The following is a 21,970-nucleotide window of genomic DNA, read 5'->3' on the forward strand; positions in this document are numbered from 1 at the left end:
GGCCTTGGATATTTTCTCAAATGGTTTTATTGTCCAAATCAAGCCCAAGATATCTGCAACTGGTATACCATGAGTCTGCTCACATGATTGATCAATCCCAGTGAATGGCACAGGATTCATTCAAACAATAGAATTTTCAAAGGAGATAGTATTGTGTGCATTAACCACTACTCATCTAGACTTATAATTAAAAGTAGGTAGGCCTATTCATAGAAAAATATTTTATTTCTATCCTGGAAATGGCTTAGAAGCTGAGAAAGTTTCAAGGCTCTTTCTGCTTCTGAAAGTTTGAATTTGCTGAGTGCTGACTTCAACCTAAGCACATGTATGATTCTATCCAGAAGCTGATTCCACGCTTCAGTTTCCCCACACGTTCTGTGAAAGTTCGCTAAGTGAATGGATTTGGTTTTTTCCTTCACTCTCTACCTCTGTTAAACCTCTGTTAAAGCTGTACTTCTATTTGGAAACCTCTCATTTCTTATCTTAGCCCTAGTGACTCTTGCTTCAGGACAGCAGCCTGCCATCCCCACTGAGTTCTCAAATATCAGCTGCTCTTGAGTGCAGGTTTCTCATGTCCCTTCCCTCTTCCTATTGTTCACCGTCTCTTTAATTTTGGTTCAGAAACACTTAGTGTTGGCATAGACAGCAGTGAATTGGCCAGGACATAAGAATTCTAAGAAGTCTAAAAGAACTGGTAATTATGTGAGGTGATGGAGGTATTTATTAACTCACGCTACTATGGTAAATATATAACGTAAAAACCATCATGCTGTACACCTTAAACGTACACAGTGTTATATGTAAATTATCTGAATAAAGTAGGAACAACAACAAAAAAAATCCTTTACCTAATAGAGTTTGACCACTAAATATTATGATCACTTGTAACATTTTAAATGAATTGTATGATGGGAAGAAGTTAATTAACCACACAAGCAAGCTTTTCTGAGTATCACAAGCTAGGCGTTCCGATCTCCACGTTCCCCCTATGTAATTACAGCTTTATTTAAGTAATTACAGCTATATTTAATACACTTTTGCTAGGAATGGTCTAAATTGACTGGGTGATAATTTTAAGAGAGTTCTAAAAGGTAACCCTTTCCCACACCGGGAGTCGAACCCGGGCCGCCTGGGTGAAAACCAGGAATCCTAACCGCTAGACCATGTGGGAGAAGACGTCTCTGGCTTGCAGTGTAAGTAAATTGAAACATTCTCTCAGCTTCCGCCTTCTGTGTTCGACCCCGCCTCCTGCCGCACCAGCTTTCTGCGCATGCGTGGCTTTTCGGCTTTTCCTAGTTGTGGTGAGCTCCCGACGCTTTCTCCGCCCAAGGGTGGGAGCGGGTGCTTTGTCTAATGGACGCCGCGCCCTGCCTGTCTCCCTGCTTAGAGAGGCTGCAGCCAGGACTGAATCTCCAGAAATCTCTGTTAAAAAGCTCCCGCGGTGAGATTTGGATAAGAATGGACTAAATGGCTCAAGGAACAAATTCTGAGATTAGCTCCCCAGGTCCCAATTCTCCGGGTTTGACGCTGCGGATAACCTTTTATTAGACCAGATTTTTCCAATCATGAGAGTTTAGTCCTTAGGGCATTTTAACTGGAATTTCACAGTTAGATACCTGCATGAATGAAACCCGGAATAACCTGTGGGGAACGTTTTGGGCGAATATGGCCTTCGGAGACTACTGTTTTCACGATCTTGTTTAGGATTGGCCTTACATTAATAAAGCCAAAGCAAAACACCCAAAACTTTAAGTAAAGGAAAAATCCACGCATTGCACTACAGTAAAGAACTCGTACCTGGGGGCGGGGGTGGGGGGAATAAAAACAACAACAACAACAACACAGATTGGGAATAAACATAAAAGACAAATATATAGATAAGAAACTACACACGATTTTTAGTAAGACAAACACTGCGATATGAAAGTGAGAACTTGCTGTGAATAGGCCATTAGTTGGAGAGGAACCCCATGGACAAAACAATTTGAAAAAAATCTCAACCTCTCTGGCTCCCAGCTAGCATTTGGACAAAAAACAAAAGTGTGAAAATGTGAAGTGTTGGCAAGTATGTGGGAAAAAGGGAGTTCTTAGAAACTCCTAAAAATTGATCAAGGAGGCACAGTGTCAGGATTTTCTAAATGTGTTTATGACCAAGCAATTCTATTTTTCAATTTTCGTAAACCCCGCATTGTTCTTGAACTGCTTCTCAGACACTTAATATCAAGACACACTGCTGTGCAAGTAATACACACACCTTGGGGCATGATAACATTACCACAGTGGAGGGCCAGGATCACCCTAAGGAAAAAGGGAAGAAGGGTGAAGGGATTAAAATATCCCTAATCTCTAAGAATTTCAAATGTCTGATGAAAAATCAAAATTCTTAAGAATTGAAAACATTTTTCGACATGAAAGGGACCATAAATAACATCAATATGTCAAAATTCTAGCTACAGATTGTAAGGAAATGTTTGAAATATGTTTGATAGGAAAAGGTGACTATGCATACCATGCAACTGAAACTAAGCATCTGGGGAAACCCACAGGGATAGGGGGCAAGGAGTTCTGATTAGACAGTAAATTCAGGGAAAAAGCTCAGCCTCATGTGTAACCATGGCAGCACAATGTAAAACAATGCTAAAGTATCCAGTGTTAGGGAAGAAGTGAGGACACAAACCCAGACAATGGAAATGGGCACAGTCCATTTGTGGAGGGAAGGGAAGGAATGGGTAGGAACAACTTGGCAATTAGGTATTGAAGTGTGGAAGGTGTATATTTAATTCGGCATTTTCAATTCTGTGCTGCCCATAGCCAGGTACCCTATGATGGCAGCATATTAGGATTGTCTGGGAGGCAGTCCTCTCAGTAGAGAGTCTTGGTGCCTCTTCCTACTCTTAACACTCTCTGCAGCTCCCACATGGGAGAACAAGGAGCACAGCACAGACTTCAAGGTTATTCATTAACATTCTGAAAAATCAATAGTTGACTGGCATCCCCCAGCCCCTCATCACCTGAATGCAGAGCCTTCTGAGGCAGGAGGTGCCAGAGCCACAAGATGGCTCTTAAGATGGGGTAGGATTCTGAACTGTCTCTCTATCCTGTCCATACTAAACATGGGGCCTAGTATACGATAGATATACAATAATTTTTGATTGGTTTATTTTCTTTTCAATGATAGTAAGATTATGAAAGTGATTTTTTGGCAAGTCCGAGTTCCTCAACTTGTGTTTCTAAAAATGTGTCCAGTTGGGAAGGAAGATGGTAACCACCCTTACTCTTGCTAACAAATACACTAAACAAAGCAAACACAAAACTGGCATTGCTTCCATGGAGCATCTTTGATTACTCTCTAAGCCAAACCAAACATTTATTTAAAAAGTAACTGTTCATTATATTGGGCTAGCCACATGGAATTGCCAATTACCCACTGGTTTTGATTTACTACAATGGAAATTTCATGTTTTAACACAATTCTTCCCCTAACTGTGATCATCCAGATTTACCTAATAATAGGAGAGACTTAAGGAAAACATACTATTTAATTGAAATCTGAGTTTTCCAACAGCAATATCAACAGCAACAACAACAATAAAAAACTACACTTGCTCCCAGGATATAGACACTTTGCTTTTTAAAGTCACCATGCAAAGATGAAAGCCTAGTGGGTTGAGGGGTGGGAAAAGAGCAGTTACAGAGTATTTATTTAACAAATTTATTCTGGTGTGTAAAAGCAGAGTTGAAATGTGATTCACAACTTCAACATTATTTAAAATTTTTTTTTTCTCAGAATATTTTTTTTTATTATATGAAATTTATTGTCAAATTGGTTTCCATACAACACCCAGTGCTCATCCCAAATGGTGCCCTCCTCAATACCCATCACCCACCCTCTCCTCCCTCCCACCCCCCTCAACCCTCAGTTTGTTCTCAGTTTTTAACAGTCTCTTATGCTTTGGCTCTCTCCCACTCTAACCTCTTTTTTTTTTTCTTTTTTCCTCCCCCTCCCCCATGGGTTCCTGTTAAGTTTCTCAGGATCCACATAAGAGTGAAACCATATGGTATCTGTCTTTCTCTGTATGGCTTATTTCACTTAGCATCACACTCTCCAGTTCCATCCACGTTGCTACAAAAGGCCATATTTCATTTTTTCTCATTGCCACATAGTATTCCATTGTGTATATAAACCACAGTTTCTTTATCCATTCATCAATTGATGGACATTTAGGCTCTTTCCATAATTTGGCTATTGTTGAGAGTGCTGCTATGAACATTGGGGTACAAGTGCCCCTATGCATCAGTACTCCTGTATCCCTTGGTAAATTCCTAGCAGTGCTATTGCTGGGTCATAGGGTAGGTCTATTTTTAATTTTCTGAGGAACCTCCACACTGCTTTCCAGAGCGGCGGCACCAATTTGCATTCCCACCAACAGTGCAAGAGGGTTCCCGTTTCTCCACCTCCTCTCCAGCATCTAGAGTCTCCTGATTTGTTCATTTTGGCCACTCTGACTGGCGTGAGGTGATACCTGAGTGTGGTTTTGATTTGTATTTCCCTGATAAGGAGCGACGCTGAACATCTTTTCATGTGCCTGTTGGCCATCCGGATGTCTTCTTGAGAGAAGTGTCTATTCATGTTTTCTGCCCATTTCTTCACTGGGTTATTTGTTTTTCGGGTGTGGAGTTTGGTGAGCTCTTTATAGATTCTGGATACTAGCCCTTTGTCCGATATGTCATTTGCAAATATCTTTTCCCATTCCGTTGGTTGCCTTTTAGTTTTGTTGGTTGTTTCCTTTGCTGTGCAGAAGCTTTTTATCTTCATAAGGTCCCAGTAATTCACTTTTGCTTTTAATTCCCTTGCCTTTGGGGATGTGTCGAGTAAGAGATTGCTACGGCTGAGGTCAGAGAGGTCTTTTCCTGCTTTCTCCTCTAAGGTTTTGATGGTTTCCTGTCTCACATTCAGGTCCTTTACCCATTTTGAGTTTATTTTTGTGAATGGTGTGAGAAAGTGGTCTAGTTTCAACCTTCTGCATGTTGCTGTCCAGTTCTCCCAGCACCATTTGTTAAAGAGGCTGTCTTTTTTCCATTGGATGTTCTTTCCTGCTTTGTCAAAGATGAGTTGGCCATAACGTTTGTGGGTCTAGTTCTGGGGTTTCTATTCTATTTCATGGGTCTATGTGTCTGTTTTTGTGCCAATACCATGCTGTCTTGATGACGACAGCTTTGTAGTAGAGGCTAAAGTCTGGGATTGTGATGCCTCCTGCTTTGGTCTTCTTCTTCAAAATTCCTTTGGCTATTCGGGGCCTTTTGTGGTTCCATATGAATTTTAGGATTGCTTGTTCTAGTTTCGAGAAGAATGCTGGTGCAATTTTGATTTGGATTGCATTGAATGTGTAGATAGCTTTGGGTAGTATTGACATTTTGACAATATTTATTTTTCCAATCCATGAGCAGGGAATGTCTTTCCATTTCTTTAAATCTTCTTCAATTACCTTCATAAGCTTTCTATAGTTTTCAGCATACAGATACTTTACATCTTTGGTTAGATTTATTCCTAGGTATTTTATGCTTCTTGGTGCAATTGTGAATGGGATCAGTTTCTTTCTTTGTCTTTCTGTTGCTTCATTGTTAGTGTATAAGAATGCAACTGATTTCTGTACATTGATTTTGTATCCTGCAACTTTGCTGAATTCATGTATCAATTCTAGCAGACTTTTGGTGGAATCTATCGGATTCTCCATGTATAATATCATGTCATCTGCAAAAAGCGAAAGCTTGATTTCATCTTTGCCAATTTTGATGCCTTTGATTTCCTTTTGTTGTCTGATTGCTGATGCTAGAACTTCCAGCACTATGTTAAACAACAGCGGTGAGAGTGGGCATCCCTGTCGTGTTCCTGATCTCAGGGAAAAAGCTCTCAGTTTTTCCCCGTTGAGGATGAGGTTAGCTGTGGGCTTTTCATAAATGGCTTTTATGATCTTTAAGTATGTTCCTTCTATCCCGACTTTCTCAAGGGTTTTTATTAAGAAAGGGTGCTGGATTTTGTCAAAGGCCTTTTCTGCATCGATTGACAGGATCATATGGTTCTTCTCTTTTTTTTTGTTAATGTGATATATCACGTTGATTGATTTGCGAATGTTGAACCAGCCCTGCATCCCAGGAATGAATCCCACTTGATCATGGTGAATAATTCCTTTTATATGCTGTTGAATTCGATTTGCTAGTATCTTATTGAGAATTTTTGCATCCATATTCATCAGGGATATTGGCCGGTAGTTCTCTTTTTTTACTGGGTCTCTGTCTGGTTTAGGAATCAAAGTAATACTGGCTTCATAGAATGAGTCTGGAAGTTTTCCTTCCCTTTCTATTTCTTGGAATAGCTTGAGAAGGATAGGTATTATCTCTGCTTTAAACGTCTGGTAGAACTCCCCTGGGAAGCCATCTGGTCCTGGACTCTTATTTGTTGGGAGATTTTTGATAACCGATTAAATTTCTTCGCTGGTGATGGGTCTGTTCAAGCTTTCTATTTCCTCCTGATTGAGTTTTGGAAGAGTGTGGGTGTTCAGGAATTTGTCCATTTCTTCCAGGTTGTCCAATTTGTTGGCATATAATTTTTCATAGTATTCCCTGATAATTGTTTGTATCTCTGAGGGATTGGTTGTAATCATTCCATTTTCATTCATGATTTTATCTATTTGGGTCATCTCCCTTTTCTTTTTGAGAAGCCTGGCTAGAGGTTTGTCAATTTTGTTTATTTTTTCAAAAAACCAACTCTTTGTTTCATTGATTTGCTCTACAGTTTTTTTAGACTCTATATTGTTTATTTCTGCTCTGATCTTTATTATTTCTCTTCTTCTGCTGGATTTGGGGTGTCTTTGCTGTTCTGCTTCTATTTCCTTTAGGTGTGCTGTTAGATTTTGTATTTGGGATTTTTCTTGTTTCTTGAGATAGGCCTGGATTGCAATGTATTTTCATCTCAGGACTGCCTTCGCTGCGTCCCAAAGCGTTTGGATTGTTGTATTTTCATTTTCGTTTGTTTCCATATATTTTTTAATTTCTTCTCTAATTGCCTGGTTGACCCACTCATTCGTTAGTAGGGTGTTCTTTAACCTCCATGCTTTTGGAGGTTTTCCAGACTTTTTCCTGTGGTTGATTTCAAGCTTCATAGCATTGTGGTCTGAAAGTATGCATGGTATAATTTCAATTCTGGTAAACTTATCAAGGGCTGTTTTGTGACCCAGTATATGATCTATCTTGGAGAATGTTCCATGTGCACTCGAGAAGAAAGTATATTCTGTTGCTTTGGGATGCAGAGATCTAAATATATCTGTCAAGTCCATCTGATCCAATGTCTCATTCAGGGCCCTTGTTTCTTTATTGATCGTGTGTCTAGATGATCTATCCATTTCTGTAAGTGGGGTTTTAAAGTCCCCTGCAATTACCACATTCTTATCAATAAGGTTGCTTATGTTTATGAGTAGTTGTTTTATATATTTGGGGGCTCCGGTATTCGGCGCATAGACATTTATAATTGTTAGCTCTTCCTGATGAATAGACCCTGTAACTATTATATAATGTCCTTCTTCATCTCTTGTTACAGCCTTTAATTTAAAGTCTAGTTTGTCTGATATAAGTATGGCTACTCCAGCTTTCTTTTGGCTTCCAGTAGCATGATAAATAGTTCTCCATCCCCTCACTCTCAATCTAAAGGTGTCCTCAGGTCTAAAATGAGTCTCTTGTAGACAGCAAATAGATGGGTCTTGTTTTTTTATCCATTCTGATACCCTATGTCTTTTGGTTGGTGCATTTAATCCATTTACATTCAGTGTTATTATAGAAAGTTACGGGTTTAGAGTCATTGTGATGTCCGTATGTTTTATGCTTGTAGTGTTGTCTCTGGTACTTTGTCTCACAGGGTCCCCCTTAGGATCTCTTGTAGGGCTGGTTTAGTGGTGACAAATTCCTTCAGTTTTTGTTTGTTTGGGAAGACCTTTATCTCTCCTTCTATTCTAAATGACAGACTTGCTGGATAAAGGATTCTCGGCTGCATATTTTTTCTGTCTAGCACACTGAAAATCTCGTGCAATTCTTTCTGGCCTGCCAAGTTTCAAAAGAGAGACCAGTCACGAGTCTTATAGGTCTCCCTTTATATGTGAGGGCACGTTTACCCCTTGCTGCTTTCAGAATTTTCTCTTTATCCTTGTACTTTGCCAGTTTCACTATGATATGTCGTGCAGAAGATCGATTCAAGTTACGTCTGAAGGGAGTTCTCTGTGCCTCTTGGATTTCAATGCCTTTTTCCTTCCCCAGTTCAGGGAAGTTCTCAGCTATTATTTCTTCAAGTACCCCTTCAGCACCTTTCCCTCTCTCTTCCTCCTCTGGGATACCAATTATGCGTGTATTATATCTTTTTAGTGTATCGCTTAGTTCTCTAATTTTCCCCTCATACTCCTGGATTTTTTTATCTCTCTTTTTCTCAGCTTCCTATTTTTGCATAACTTTATCTTCTAGTTCACCTATTCTCTCCTCTGCCTCTTCAATCCGAGCCGTGGTGGTTTCCATTTTGTTTTGCATTTCATTTAAAGCGTTTTTCAGCTCCTCGTGACTGTTCCTTAGTCCCTTGATCTCTGTAGCAAGAGATTCTCTGCTGTCCTCTATACTGTTTTCAAGCCCAGCGATTAATTTTATGACTATTATTCTAAATTCACTTTCTGTTATATTATTTAAATCCTTTTTGATCAGCTCATTAGCTGTTGTTATTTCCTGGAGATTCTTCTGAGAGGTATTCTTCCGCTTGGTCATTTTGGATAGTCCCTGGAGTGGTGAGGACCTGCAGGGCACTTCCCCTGTGCTGTGGTGTATAACTGGAGTTGGTGGGCGGAGTCGCAGTCAGACCTGATGTCTGCCCCCAGCCCACCGCTGGGGCCACAGTCAGACTGGTGTGTGCCTTCTCTTCCCCTCTCCTAGGGGCGGGATTCACTGTGGGGTGACGTGGCCCGTCTGGGCTACTTGCACACAGCCAGGCTTGTGATGCTGGGGATCTGGCCTATTAGCTGGTGTGGGTAGGCAAGGTGCACAGGGGCAGGAGGGGCAGGCTTAACTCGCTTCTCCTTAGGTGATCCACTTCAGGAGGGGCCCTGTGGCAGCGGGAGGGAGTCAGATCCGCTGCCGGAGGTTTGGCTCCTCCGCAGAAGCACAGAGTTGGGTGTTTGCGGGGAGCGAGGAAGTTCCCTGGCAGGAACTGGTTCTCTTTGGGATTTTGGCTGGGGGATGGGCGGGGGAGATGGCGCTGGCGAGCGCCTTTGTTCCCCACCAAACTGAGCTCTGTCGTCTGGGGGCTCAGCAGCTCTCCCTCCCTTTGTCCTCCAGCCTTCCCGCTTTCTGAGCAGAGCTGTTAAATTATGTCCTCCCAGACGCTAAGTCGTGCTTGCTGTCAGAACACAGTCCGTCAGGCCCCTCCGCTTTTGCCAGCCAGACTCGGGGGCTCTGCTTGGCCGGAGAGCCGCCCCTCCGCCCCGGCTCCCTCCCGCCAGTCCGTGGAGCGCGCACCGCCTTGCCGCCCTTCCTACCCTCTTCCGTGGGCCTCTCGTCTGCGCTTGGCTCCGGCGACTCCGTTCTGCTAATCCTCTGGCGGTTTTCTGGGTTATTCAGGCAGGTGTAGGTGGAATCTAAGTGATCAGCAGGACGCGCGGTGAGCCCAGCGTCCTCCTACGCCGCCATCTTCCCTCCTCCTCCTCTATTTAAAATTTTTAAATTAACGTTACTTATGTATTTTGAGAGAGAGTGAGAGATAGAGTCACAATTGGGGAAGAGGCAGAGAAGAGAGGGAATCCCAAGCAGGCTTCACACCATCAGCAAAGAGCCTGATTCAGGGCTCCAACTCACAAACCATGAGATCATGACCTGAGCTGAGATCAAGAGTTGGATGCTTAACCTGCTGTGCTACCCAGGTGCCCCAATTCAACATTATTTAAATCAATGAGAATTCCTGAATTATTAGAGGGAGAAGAAAATTCCCTTCAGTGAATAAAAAGCATTTATGAATTCATCTCTAAAATGGGGACTTCTTTAGGGGCGCCTGGGTTGTGCAGTCGGTTGGGCCTCTGACTTCAGCCAGGTCACGATCTCGCGGTCCGTGAGTTCGAGCCCCGCGTCAGGCTCTGGGCTGATGGCTCAGAGCCTGGAGCCTGTTTCCGATTCTGTGTCTCCCTCTCTCTCTGCCCCTCCCCTGTTCATGCTCTGTCTCTCTCTGTCCCAAAAATAAATAAACGTTGAAAAAAAAAATTAAAAAAAAAAAATAAAATGGGGACTCCTTTAAAATAAGCTACATTTCCAAGTATGTTGAAAAAAAATAGTCATTGCTTTAGAGAATTAGCATGTGATTGAAGAGACTGTAGCAGCCATTAAAAAGATGATGTCATTCATCATGAAGCCATGCTTGCTTTTCAGTAGGAATGAAGTTGTCAGGGAGATAATTCTTGAGGGCACACAGGCTTAGATTTTTATTGGTTGAGTAGAAGCCCATTCAAGTTTTTGGGGCTTAGAGTTTACACAAATGTTAGGATCTATTTAAAAAAAAAAGAATGCAAAATCATGAATATAAAATTCTGTATGGAAGTGAATATTTAGAGTAAGAAGAAATCACAACGAATTACACATTTAAAAATGAAAAATATCACAAATATTTAAAAATCTAGAAAAGAATATTTTTATTTATTAACTTCTAATGCCCCCATGTTAATTTTTTTTCTACATTTCTTTTTGGCTGCATACTCTGATCCTTTCCTCATGTGACACAGAATGCAATATTTTCTGTGGAGAGAATCTAAAGATAATGCAGTCATTAGCATGATTTTTGAATTTAAAAAAATTCTTAATATTTATTTTTGAAAGAGAGAGAGACAGTGTGTGAGTGGGGAGGGTCAGGGAGGGAAGCACGGAATCTGAAGCAGGATCCAGGCTCTGAGCTGTCAGCACAAAGCCCAATGTGGGGCTTGAACCCACTAACTGCGGGATCATGACCTGAGCTGAAGTCAGATGCTTAAACGACTGAGCCACCTAGGTGCCCCCCCCACCTTTTTAAAATTTTTTAAAAATTTAGCATGATTTTTGAAAATTGTTCTTTTGTTATTGATAGTTGAAAATTTTTATTTTAGTTTCTCAACTCATTATTAGTAATAACATACATTTTTAACATTGCTATTAAATTACAGCAACTTCTGTTAAAGTTTTTTCATACATGAATCATAACATTGCAGGATATTTCAAATATTCCCTCAATTGTTGACACTTATTTACCAGTTTAGTAGTTGTGTCTCATTGCACTGGCATCTTAGAAGATTTTGTGGTTGTTTCAGTCTTTGTTGAAATCAGTATTTTGTGTCAAATCAGCAGGAAATTTAAATATTTTCTCAATGAATTCATATGATTTGCTCCTTTTTTATTTTTTTAAAGTGAGAGAGAGAGAGAGATTGAGAATGAGTTGGGGAGGGACAGAGAGCGAGACAGGGAGAGAAAGAATCCCAAGCAGGCTCGACAGACACTCAGTGCGGAGACCAAGGCAGGCTTGATCTCATGACCATAGATCATGACCTGTGACGAAATCAAGAGTGATGCTTAACCTACTGAGCCATCCAGGAGCCCCATTTGCTCCTTTTTATTAATTAGATTATCAAAGAATTTAAGAGTTTATTTACCACTTCTTTTTGAAATTTATATCTTTTTCTTAATGAATTATTACTTTGGTATTATTTATGTGACTTTCACATAATGTGTCAAGATTTGTTAAAACCCCATTGTGTTGGAATGTGTAAAACATAATTTCACACACAGATGAACATTCACAGTTTGTAGGATAGCTGTGATTTTGTGCTTTGCAATCATAGGACTTGTTATAAATTATTTTCTATATGATTCCTATCCAGAAAAGTATCTAGGAGTTTTTGAATGGTATCAAGTATATTCCTAAGAGGAAACCAATGATAATGCCATCCTCTAGTTAAAATTTTGCATGTCTGGTAATTGGAAGAATTTTCCACAGGCTAGCTTCTGGCTCTGTAAGTAGCAAAGCTGCTTTTCTTCCATTGCAGACATCTTCCAGTGCCAGAGCCATAGGAAATGTTCTTATCAAGATAACACCTCTAGCTGTTTGTGTCATAATACTGAGTGATTAGCATGGTGAAGTTCAAGTCTGTGAGGCTCAGCACTCATACAAATGTTGGGATCCATTTAAAGAAAAAGAATACAAATTCATGAATGCAAAATTCTGTATGAAAGTGAATATTCATTGCAGACAAATGACAACTAATTACACATACACAAAATGAAAAATACCAAAAATATTTAAAAATCTAGAAAAGAGGGGCACTTCGGCAGCACAGTTGGTTAAGTGTCTGACTCTTGGTTTTGGCTCAGGTCATGATCTCACAGTTCTTGGGATTGAACCCCACATCGGGCTAAATGCTGAGTATGGGGCCTGCTTGGGATTCTCTTCTCTCTCTGCCCCTTCCCTACTTATTCTCTTTCTTTCAAAATAGATGAATAAACATTAAAAAAATCTAGAAAAGGGTATTTTTATTTATTAACTTCTAATGCCCCCATATTACTTTCTTCAGCCAGACCTTGAATTCTCATAGCCATCCAATTCCACCCAACCTGAGGGGAGTTGTGAAGGACCAGAATTCCAAGGAGAAGGAGACATTTACCTGATTGTAGTTAAAATAACTTACTTTGTAAACTTTACAAAACCTGTGACTACATAAGACAGTCTGTGAGCCACGCCCAGGGTCTTGAAAAGGGCCAGTGAAAAGTGAAGCTTCCTAAAGCTAAAGCCTCATTTACTTCATGAAAAATTCACCTCTGGCTTTAGAAAGTAGACCTAAAGTCTCTGTCACCTTCCTCCTTTCTATCCCATCAACAGGCCCTAGTTTAGACCTCCCTTGGGTAACTCCTGAATGATTGAAAATGTTTCCTTGCTGGTCTGTCAATACCTTGGTTTTATCTTCTATCTAATATCTCATTAGTCCACTAATTAAAACCTTCCAATGGTTATTTATCATCTAAGGTCAAATTCCTTAGCAGTTCAGAAAGGCCATTAATATCTGACTCATGCCTCTACATACAGCCTTATTTCTCTATGCTTTGTATTCTGTGTTGTTTCTCCTACTGTGCAGTACTAAAAGCTCTTTTCCTTTGTATGTGCCAATTTACCTCTGCTAAATTGCCTTCTTCCCCCAACTTTGTGCATATCCTTCATCTGCTTTACCTAAGGAATGCTTCCTTATTTGTCAAGACTTAGGTTAAATATCACCTCATTGTGGATATTTTTCTAGAACGAAGCTTTGCTCCATTGTGGCCCCCATCCATACCTTAGATGATTCCCTACATCATACCACTACTCCACCTTCTATACATCCTTATAACTCACTTCTCACCCTATATTATAATTAATTCAAATTGTATGTGTGTATTTCCCAAAACTTTAGTTTTGAGAAAGACAAAAAAATATACAGCCCCAGATATCTAGGGAGTTGGTCTGGTATTCATATCTAGATCATGTTATTTTCCTATTGCACATAAGCAATCTTACAGAACACAAAACTCAGACAAAGTCCCTCTGAGGCCATTATGAAGTGAGACAAAGCAAGACCATTTCAATGTTGTCTAAGTATAGATGAAAAACAAGGTCCCTATGCCACCCACAAAATGCCAAACACCTCTCTCTCAGCTATAATGAGTGACTGCAATTTCTTGATCAATTATAACTTTTTTCTTCTATAGTCTTGAGGGTCCTCCCCCTAGATATGATGAATTGGGATACCCAGTTATAGAATTGTCTACATTTTCTGAGAGCATATCAATTCAGCCAACTAGAAACCAAATTATATGATAGATTCTTTGGAACAGCCTCTTGTGAAGATGCCATGGTTCCCTATGGTACATGTTCTTTCTCACTGAAAAGAGTAATAAAACCAATTTGTTTAGCTACAGGTATGCCCCTGGTGGTCTTTGGCTGAAGAGCATTATGGAAATAAAGCTCCACTTAGGTGCACTGAGAGCTTCCTGCCTTGGTCTGGTATGCTTGACTCAGTGATGGCACACACATCTTGGACTTTGTGCCTGTACCTGCACCAGATGCCATGTGCCCTGGCAGGGTGGTGAGTACATGCTGAATCGAACTCCCCTATTTTGCTAAAGCCTTTTCAGCATTGGGTTTGTTTGTTTTTCTTAGGAATTAGGTCTTTTGGGATTTTTACTCATCAGAGTATATTCATATTGTTCTTTCATAAAATTGTTTATTAGTATTTACTACCTGTTTGTCTAATCCCCTGTTGTCTGCTTGCCTTGTATCTTAGAAGTTGTTTGTCTTTGGAGGGAAAGTCTATAGATCCAGATCTGAGAAATCCATCATCAAGCCATCTCAGGGGCTGAGAAATTGAGGTTTCTTCTCAGTGTTCTTTGAGCAACCTTTGCCCTGGTCACCATCTAAAACCCTGGTAAGAACTTCTTCCTCAGTCTTATTTTTGTATTCTCTCAAAAGCTGCACTTATTTAATTTTATCTGCTTGAAACTAGATATTTTCTGGCCCCAATAGATGATGATCGGTCTTTACCAAGCTTCAGACACACGCAATCATACGAGAGCCATCCTTATTTTTTATTTTATTTATTTATTTCTTTATTATGTGAAATTTATTGTCAAATTAGTTTCCATACAACACCCAGTGCTCATCCCAAAAGATGCCCTCCTCAATACCCATCACCAACCCCCCCCTCCCTCCCACCCCCCATCAACCCTCAGTTTGTTCTCAGTTTTTTTTTTTTTTTTTTTTTAATTTTTTTTTAATGTTTTTTATTTATTTTTGAGACAGAGAGAGACAGAGCATGAATGGGGGAGGGTCAGAGAGAGAGGGAGACACAGAATCGGAAGCAGGCTCCAGGCTCTGAGCCATCAGCCCAGAGCCCGATGCGGGGCTCGAACTCACGGACCGCGAGATCGTGACCTGGCTGAAGTCGGACGCTTAACCGACTGCGCCACCCAGGCGCCCCTGTTCTCAGTTTTTAAGAGTCTCTTATGCTTTGGCTTTCTCTCCCACTCTAACCTCTTTTTTTTCTTTTTTTCCTTCCCCTCCCCCATGGGTCTTGTTAAGTTTCTCAGGATCCACATAAGAGTGAAAACATATGGTATCTGTCTTTCTCTGTATGGCTTATTTCACTTAGCATCACACTCTCCAGTTCCATCCACGTTGCTACAACGGGCCATATTTCATTCTTTCTCATTGTCACGTAGTACTGCATTGTGTATATAAACCACAATTTCTTTATCCATTCATCAGTTGATGGACATTTAGGCTTTTTCCACAATTTGGCTATTGTTGAGAGTGCTGGTTATAGATATTTTGTAATTTTCATTGGTTTCTTCAATATAAACTACACTTCCTCCAGGCTGACCCCTTGCTTTCCTTATATTTTATCACTATTAACTCAAATTATTGTGCATATCTTTATAACTGGCACAATTTTACCAAGACATTTGAAACCAAAGAGAACACTTTAGAGAATTTTTAATATAGGCAGGATAGTTCACTTGAGCAGCACTTTAGAACAGAAAGGAAACAAAATCCCTACTGTTTCATGATCTACTTTCTTTAAATGGTATAAGGCTTCCGAATGCAATTTAGGTCCAAAATTTGCCTCCCTAAAATATTCTTTAGCTAAAGCTAATGAAAAATATGAGACACTGTCTCTCTAAACAGTATTTTTAAACAATATTCAGGATTGGCTACTATTGACATTTCCAAAGACCTTCATAATTTGCTCTTGATGGTTTGAAGTCAGAAATTAAAGAATATGGTTGTAAATAAAAAAAATTGCCTGGCAAATCACCTGTTGCATGACCTTCAATATTTGAGAATTTTTCACAGACTTTAGCAACAAAAAATTTTTTCAAAGCCCTCACAAGGGAATTGCCTTATTTGTCTAGAAGAGACATCATTTTGTTTAAGTGAGTGTGGGCTTTTTGATCAGATGACTTGATTCTCAATGACTCACATTATGTCAAAACCAGCTGCACGACACTCTCTTTTGTATGTGTATATGTCAAACTATCTTTGTTGTTGTTGTTTATTTTTTTAAATTTAATTAATTAATTAATTTATTTTTAATTTACATCCAAATTAGTTAGCTTATAGTGCAACAATGATTTCAGGAGTAGATTCCTTAGTTCCCCTTACCCATTTAGCCCATCCCCCCTCCCACAACCCCTCCAGTAACCCTCAGTTTGTTCTCCATATTTATGACTCTCTTCTGTTTTGTCCCCCTCCCTGTTTTTATATTACTTTGGTTTACCTTCCCTTATGTTCATCTGTTTTGTCTCTTAAAGTCCTCATATGAGTGAAGTCATATGATTTTTCTCTTTCTCTGACTGACTAATTTCACTTAGCATAATACCCTCCAGTTCCATCCACATAGTTGCAAATGGCAAGATTTCATTCTTTTTTATTGCCGAGTAATACTCCATTATATATATGTACCACATCATCTTTATCCATTCATCCATCAATGGACATTTGGGCACTTTCATTACTTTGGCTATTGTTGATAGTGCTGCTATAAACTTTGGGGTGCATGTGTCCCTTTGAAACAGCACACCTGTATCCCTTGGATAAATGCCTAGTAGTGCAATTGCTGGGTCGTAGGGTAGTTCTATTTTTAATTTTTTGAGGAACCTCCATACTGTTTTCCAGAGTGGCTGCACCAGCTTACATTCCCATATGTCAAACTCTTTTTAAAAATGCATCTCAACTTGCTTCCCATTCCTTATAGAAGATAATTAGCTATTTGTCTGAAGAGTGTTTCCTCACATCTTTTTGTCCTACTCTTTTCCCCTTTCTTGAGAAACTTTACAGATCAACTGAAAAAAAAAAAAAGGTCATTCAATTGTTATGTATATACTCCAGGAATATTTAGTTCAGATCAACAGTCAAAATTGTCTAAAAAATAAAGAAAAAAGTTATCAAAATATGTTCTCTTTGTGGACACTGAAAACTATATTTACATAATAGCCTTTGTGACTCTAGATAGGAGATAAGAAGAAAAGGCTTCAGTTTCAAAATAGAAGAAAACCTTGGCATGATTCAGCATCCTTAAAAATTAGTTCACCATGAACAACATCACAACAATATTTTGGATTGTTCAAAATCAAGGTTAAATTTCTTGTGATTCAAACTTTCTACATTGATTTTGTAAGTTAAGTTTCCAGTACTTCAATAATTTTTAATTAAAAAATCTATGTATAAACTTGAACTTAATTAAATATAGTGATAATGTTTATGTATTTTATATGAATACATTTTAAATTTAGAATAGTATTAGATGTACATAAAGGTTGTGAAGATAGCACATAATATGCCATATATCTTGTAGCCAGTTTCCCTGATTAGCCTCTTATATTAGTCTGGTATGCTTATCACAATTAATGAACCAGTTTTGGTATATTATTATCAACTAATGTCCATATTTTATTCATATTGCCTTGGTTTTTGCCTGATGTCCTTTATCTGTTCCAGGATCTCATCTGGGGCACCACCTTACACTGAGTCATTGTATCTCCTTAGGTTCTTTGGGTTTTGACAAGTTCCCAGACTTTCTTGTTTTTGATGGCCTTGACAGTTTTGAGGAGTACTCATCAGATGTTTTGCAGAATGCCCTTCAGTTGAGATTCAACTGATATTTTTCTCATGATTAGATTTGACATATGGGTTTTTAAATGGAAGAGGTAAAATGCCTCCATTCCCATTACATCATATCAAGGGTACATATTATCAGCTGTTGATCTTAACCTTGATCAGCTGGCTGAGGGAGATTTGCCAGGTTTCTTTACTATAAAGTTATTATTCCTGCCCACCCCCCCCCCCCCCCCCGCCCCGCCACCTTGGCATATTGTACTGAAGGGATTCAGAACAAGTCTTTCCAAACTGTGCCACTTTGACATGTGGACAATTTTGAGCTGATGGCAATCAAGGCCCAGCAGACTCAATAAAAGCTATTAGCTCTCCCTTAAACTACCTGAAAGAATTTAGATAGGGGGCCTAGCTGGGAAAGAGAGCTATTACCAAGAGATATGTTTTTTATATAAATGACCTATTTGTATAGCAGGATTAATGTCTAATTACCAAACATCTGCTCTTCTTATTGTCCTGTGAATCACCCTTCTCTCTTTGAAACCTAAGGTCTCTATCTCATTTCTTAGCACAACATGACATACAAACCTCAATTACCTGGCTTGTCCTTGGGTCTCATATTCTTAAGGGACCCCTATATGTATGTAATTAAATTTGTTTTTCTCCTGTTAATCTGTCTTATTTTAATTTGATTATTAGACCTACCAAAGAATGGACAGCACTCTTTGGAAGGAAGTCATAATGCCCAGCCTTCACTTAATGAAAGAACAGTTATGTTCTACCTTCCTTAATGGGGAGTATCTGCATAAATTCTTTGAAATTCTTCTTCAAAGGAAATTAGCTTATTATTCCATATTAATTAATTAATTAATTAATTAATTAGTTAATGTGTATGTGTATCTGTATCTTAACCCACTTTCTTGTTTTTTGGCACAGTAAGATGCTCCAGACTCCTCTTGTATATTCCCTGTCTCAAGAATAAGCCATTTCTCGAAGGAGTCCTTGGAGAATGGTATTAGAAATCAAGATCTGGGTGCTGGGTGTGCTCATTGCTACTGGGATGTCATTTCTTCTAGGTCATCCTGGCTGAAAGAGCAAGGAAATTTATGTGTGTACATATACTATATGTCTATATTTATAGATACTAACAGATCTATAAATATTTCTATATGTGCCTATCTATGTGAAGCTAAACACGAGTTCATACTGATGTCTCTAGCTCTAATCTGTTACCTACAGATTATTCTAGCCTTCTACCCATGCTTATATGTAACATTCTGCTTCAACAGTGAGAAACCTGACACTTAGCATTCACCATCTACTTTCTTTTCAATTCCATATATGTGTATAGTAGTTTCAGATGTGTTAACCCATATCCTGAAATAAAATTTCCATCTACAGTGCAATACTTATGCACAGATCCTTTGCCTTTAGTCTTATATACTCATTTCTAAAACTACTTAGGTCTACACTTTTTGTCCCTGCTCTCTTCTGTGAGGTTGTGTCATGCACTTGTAATACAGTTAGATCCTTTTGTTACAGCCTGCATTCCATTTTAAGGGGCCTTGACTTCCCAATTGATTTTTAAACATTTCCACATATACTCTTCCTCTTTGTGTTGTAAAGTTCTATGCTTTTTGACAAATGCATAGATTTATGTATTTACCATTATGGCATCATACAGAATAGTTTCACTACCCTAGAAGAGCCTTGGTAATTTCACCATCTTCCCTCTCCAATTTCTTGGCAACTACTGTTTGTTGTCTCTACAGTTTTGCCTTTTGCAGAATGTTCTATGAATGGAATCACATAATATATGGTCTTTTCAGACTGACTTCTTTTATTTAGCAATGTACATTGAAGATTTACATGTTTTTGTGTAGCTTGATAGCTTATTTCTATTTATCACTGAATAATATTTCATTGTACCCCATCCAAAGTTTGTTTATCCATTCACCTAGGACATCTTGGTTGCTTCCACTTTTGGCCATTATAAATAGCTATACACATTTATAGGTAGGTTTTTGTGTGGGTATAAGTTTTCAGCTCAGTTGAGTAAATAATGAGGAGTACAATTGTTAGATCACATGGTAAAAGTATGTTTGGCTTTGTAGGAACCTGATAGATGATCTTCCAAAAGGACTGTATCGTTTTGCATTTCCACCGAGCAATGAATGAGAGTTCCTTTTGCTCCATATCTGTGCCAGCAACTGATTTTATTACCTTTTTGGATTTAATTCATTCTAATAGATGTGTTGTGGTATCTCGTTGCTGTTTTAGTTGACATTTCCCTAATGACAAATGATGATGAATACCTTTTTGTATGCTTATTTATAATTTGTGTAGATTCTTTGGTTATATTCTGATCTTTTGCCCCATCAGCATTCAATGATCTCATTACTATGGCAGAAGGATGTTCTTGCCTTATTGCACATATGTGATTTTATGTGTCATTTCTTACTCTGTTAATAGCCTCCAGTGGACCAAGCCAGGGCCTGCCACATTTGATCTGACAATCAAATGACGCAGGCAGAAAATTTTGAAACCATGTGTAGTTATAAAAATAAAAACTTACCCACACCTCCATCCAGGAATAGCCACCTTAACCAATTAGTCACAACTCCTTCTGGCCTGTTTTCTCCTGTGGGATTATTCTTTTTTACAATTTTTTTTTTATGTTGGACATTTAACTTATTTTCAACTTTTTCTAATCTTAAATCATGCTGAAACAAACCACATGATTCATAAATTTTTCACCTCATTTCAGATGAAACCCCAGAATTAGAATTATTATATAAAATTTTAACAGCCCCTTAAAGTTCTTTGATACACACATTTTTTTTCCCCACAAAATTGCTAACATTTTATTTCCACTGGAAGGGACTGAGAATGCTCATCCATTATACTCCTACCAGCACTAAGGTCAGTGTTTTTCATCTTTGTCAGGCTGTCAGCCCAACCATGGTATTTTATGTTAATTTAAATGAATTTAATTTAATAGGAAGTTTGAACATTTTTTTTCTTATAGTTGAAATTAGTTTCCTGTGAGTTTTTGTACAGTACTCATTTGTGGTCTCAGTGATGATTTACTTCAGTCTGAGTCATAGCCACAAACTGCTTCTATAGCAATCTTGGATGTGTTTTCTTCATTAGGAATCAAAACCAAGGGAGGGTGTGGAAAACAGAGCCCAGTTTTAAGCTCAGACAAAGCTCAACACCACAGCCTCTCCATGTACTATGGTTTGAAATGAGGTAATGGCTAACTCTTTGACCCCTCTGTTTCTTCATTTGTCGACTGGAGGCATCACCTATGCTTCACAGGGCTTTCGTAAGGATGACATGAAATAATACATGTGACAGGCTTTCTTCTTTACAGCTCTTTGCCCAGAATTTCCTGGGGATTTAGCTGTTGTGTAAATCTACTCATTGCTGTAAACAGGAAATTTTTTTTTATTTTTATTTATTTATTTTTTCAATATATGAAATTTATTGTCAGATTGGTTTCCATACAACACCCAGTGCTCATCCCAAAAGGTGCCATCCTCAATACCCATCTCCCACCCTCCCCTCCCTCCCACCCCCCATCAGCCTTCAGTTTGTTCTCAGTTTTTAAGAGTCTCTTATGCTTTGGCTCTCTCCCACTCTAACCTTTTCTTTTTTTTTCCCCTCCCCCATGGGTTTCTGTTAAGTTTCTCAGGATCCACATAAGAGTGAAACATATGGTATCTGTCTTTCTCTGCATGGCTTATTTCACTTAGCATCACACTCTCCAGTTCTATCCACGTTGCTACAAAGGGCCATATTTCATTCTTTCTCAGTGCCACGTAGTACTCCATTGTGTATATAAACCACAATTTCTTTATCCATTCGTCAGTTGATGGACATTTAGGCTCTTTCCATAATTTGGCTATTGTTGAGAGTGCTGCTATAAACATTGGGGTACAAGTGCCCCTATGCATCAGTACTCCTGTATCCCTTGGGTAAATTCCTAGCAGTGCTACTGCTGGGTCATAGGGTAGGTCTATTTTTAATTTTTTGAGGAACCTCCACACGGTTTTCCAGAGTGGCTGCACCAATTTGCATTCCCACCAACAGTGCAAGAGGGTTCCCGTGTAAACAGGAAATTTAATATTTATAAAAGGCATGTTAAATGCAAGAGATGAGGTTGGCATAAAGAGTGCATAAAGGAAATTGGTATAGGGTTTAGGCAGTGGAATATATCTGGGTATATACTTTTTGTTTCTTTGTTGAAGGATCAACTTTGAGGAACTGCAGTTTACAGATTACACATATAAA

General features: G+C 39.0%; 1 non-coding gene across 1 annotated transcript; it reads right to left on the reverse strand.

Moving 5' to 3' along the window:
* Positions 1-1,099: 1,099 nt before the first annotated feature.
* Positions 1,100-1,171, reverse strand: TRNAE-UUC. Its single transcript has one exon. It is a non-coding gene; the product is annotated as a tRNA-Glu (tRNA).
* Positions 1,172-21,970: the final 20,799 nt, after the last annotated feature.

This window comes from Leopardus geoffroyi, chromosome B3 (genome assembly GCF_018350155.1).
Source record: "Leopardus geoffroyi isolate Oge1 chromosome B3, O.geoffroyi_Oge1_pat1.0, whole genome shotgun sequence".
NCBI lineage: Eukaryota > Metazoa > Chordata > Mammalia > Carnivora > Felidae > Leopardus > Leopardus geoffroyi.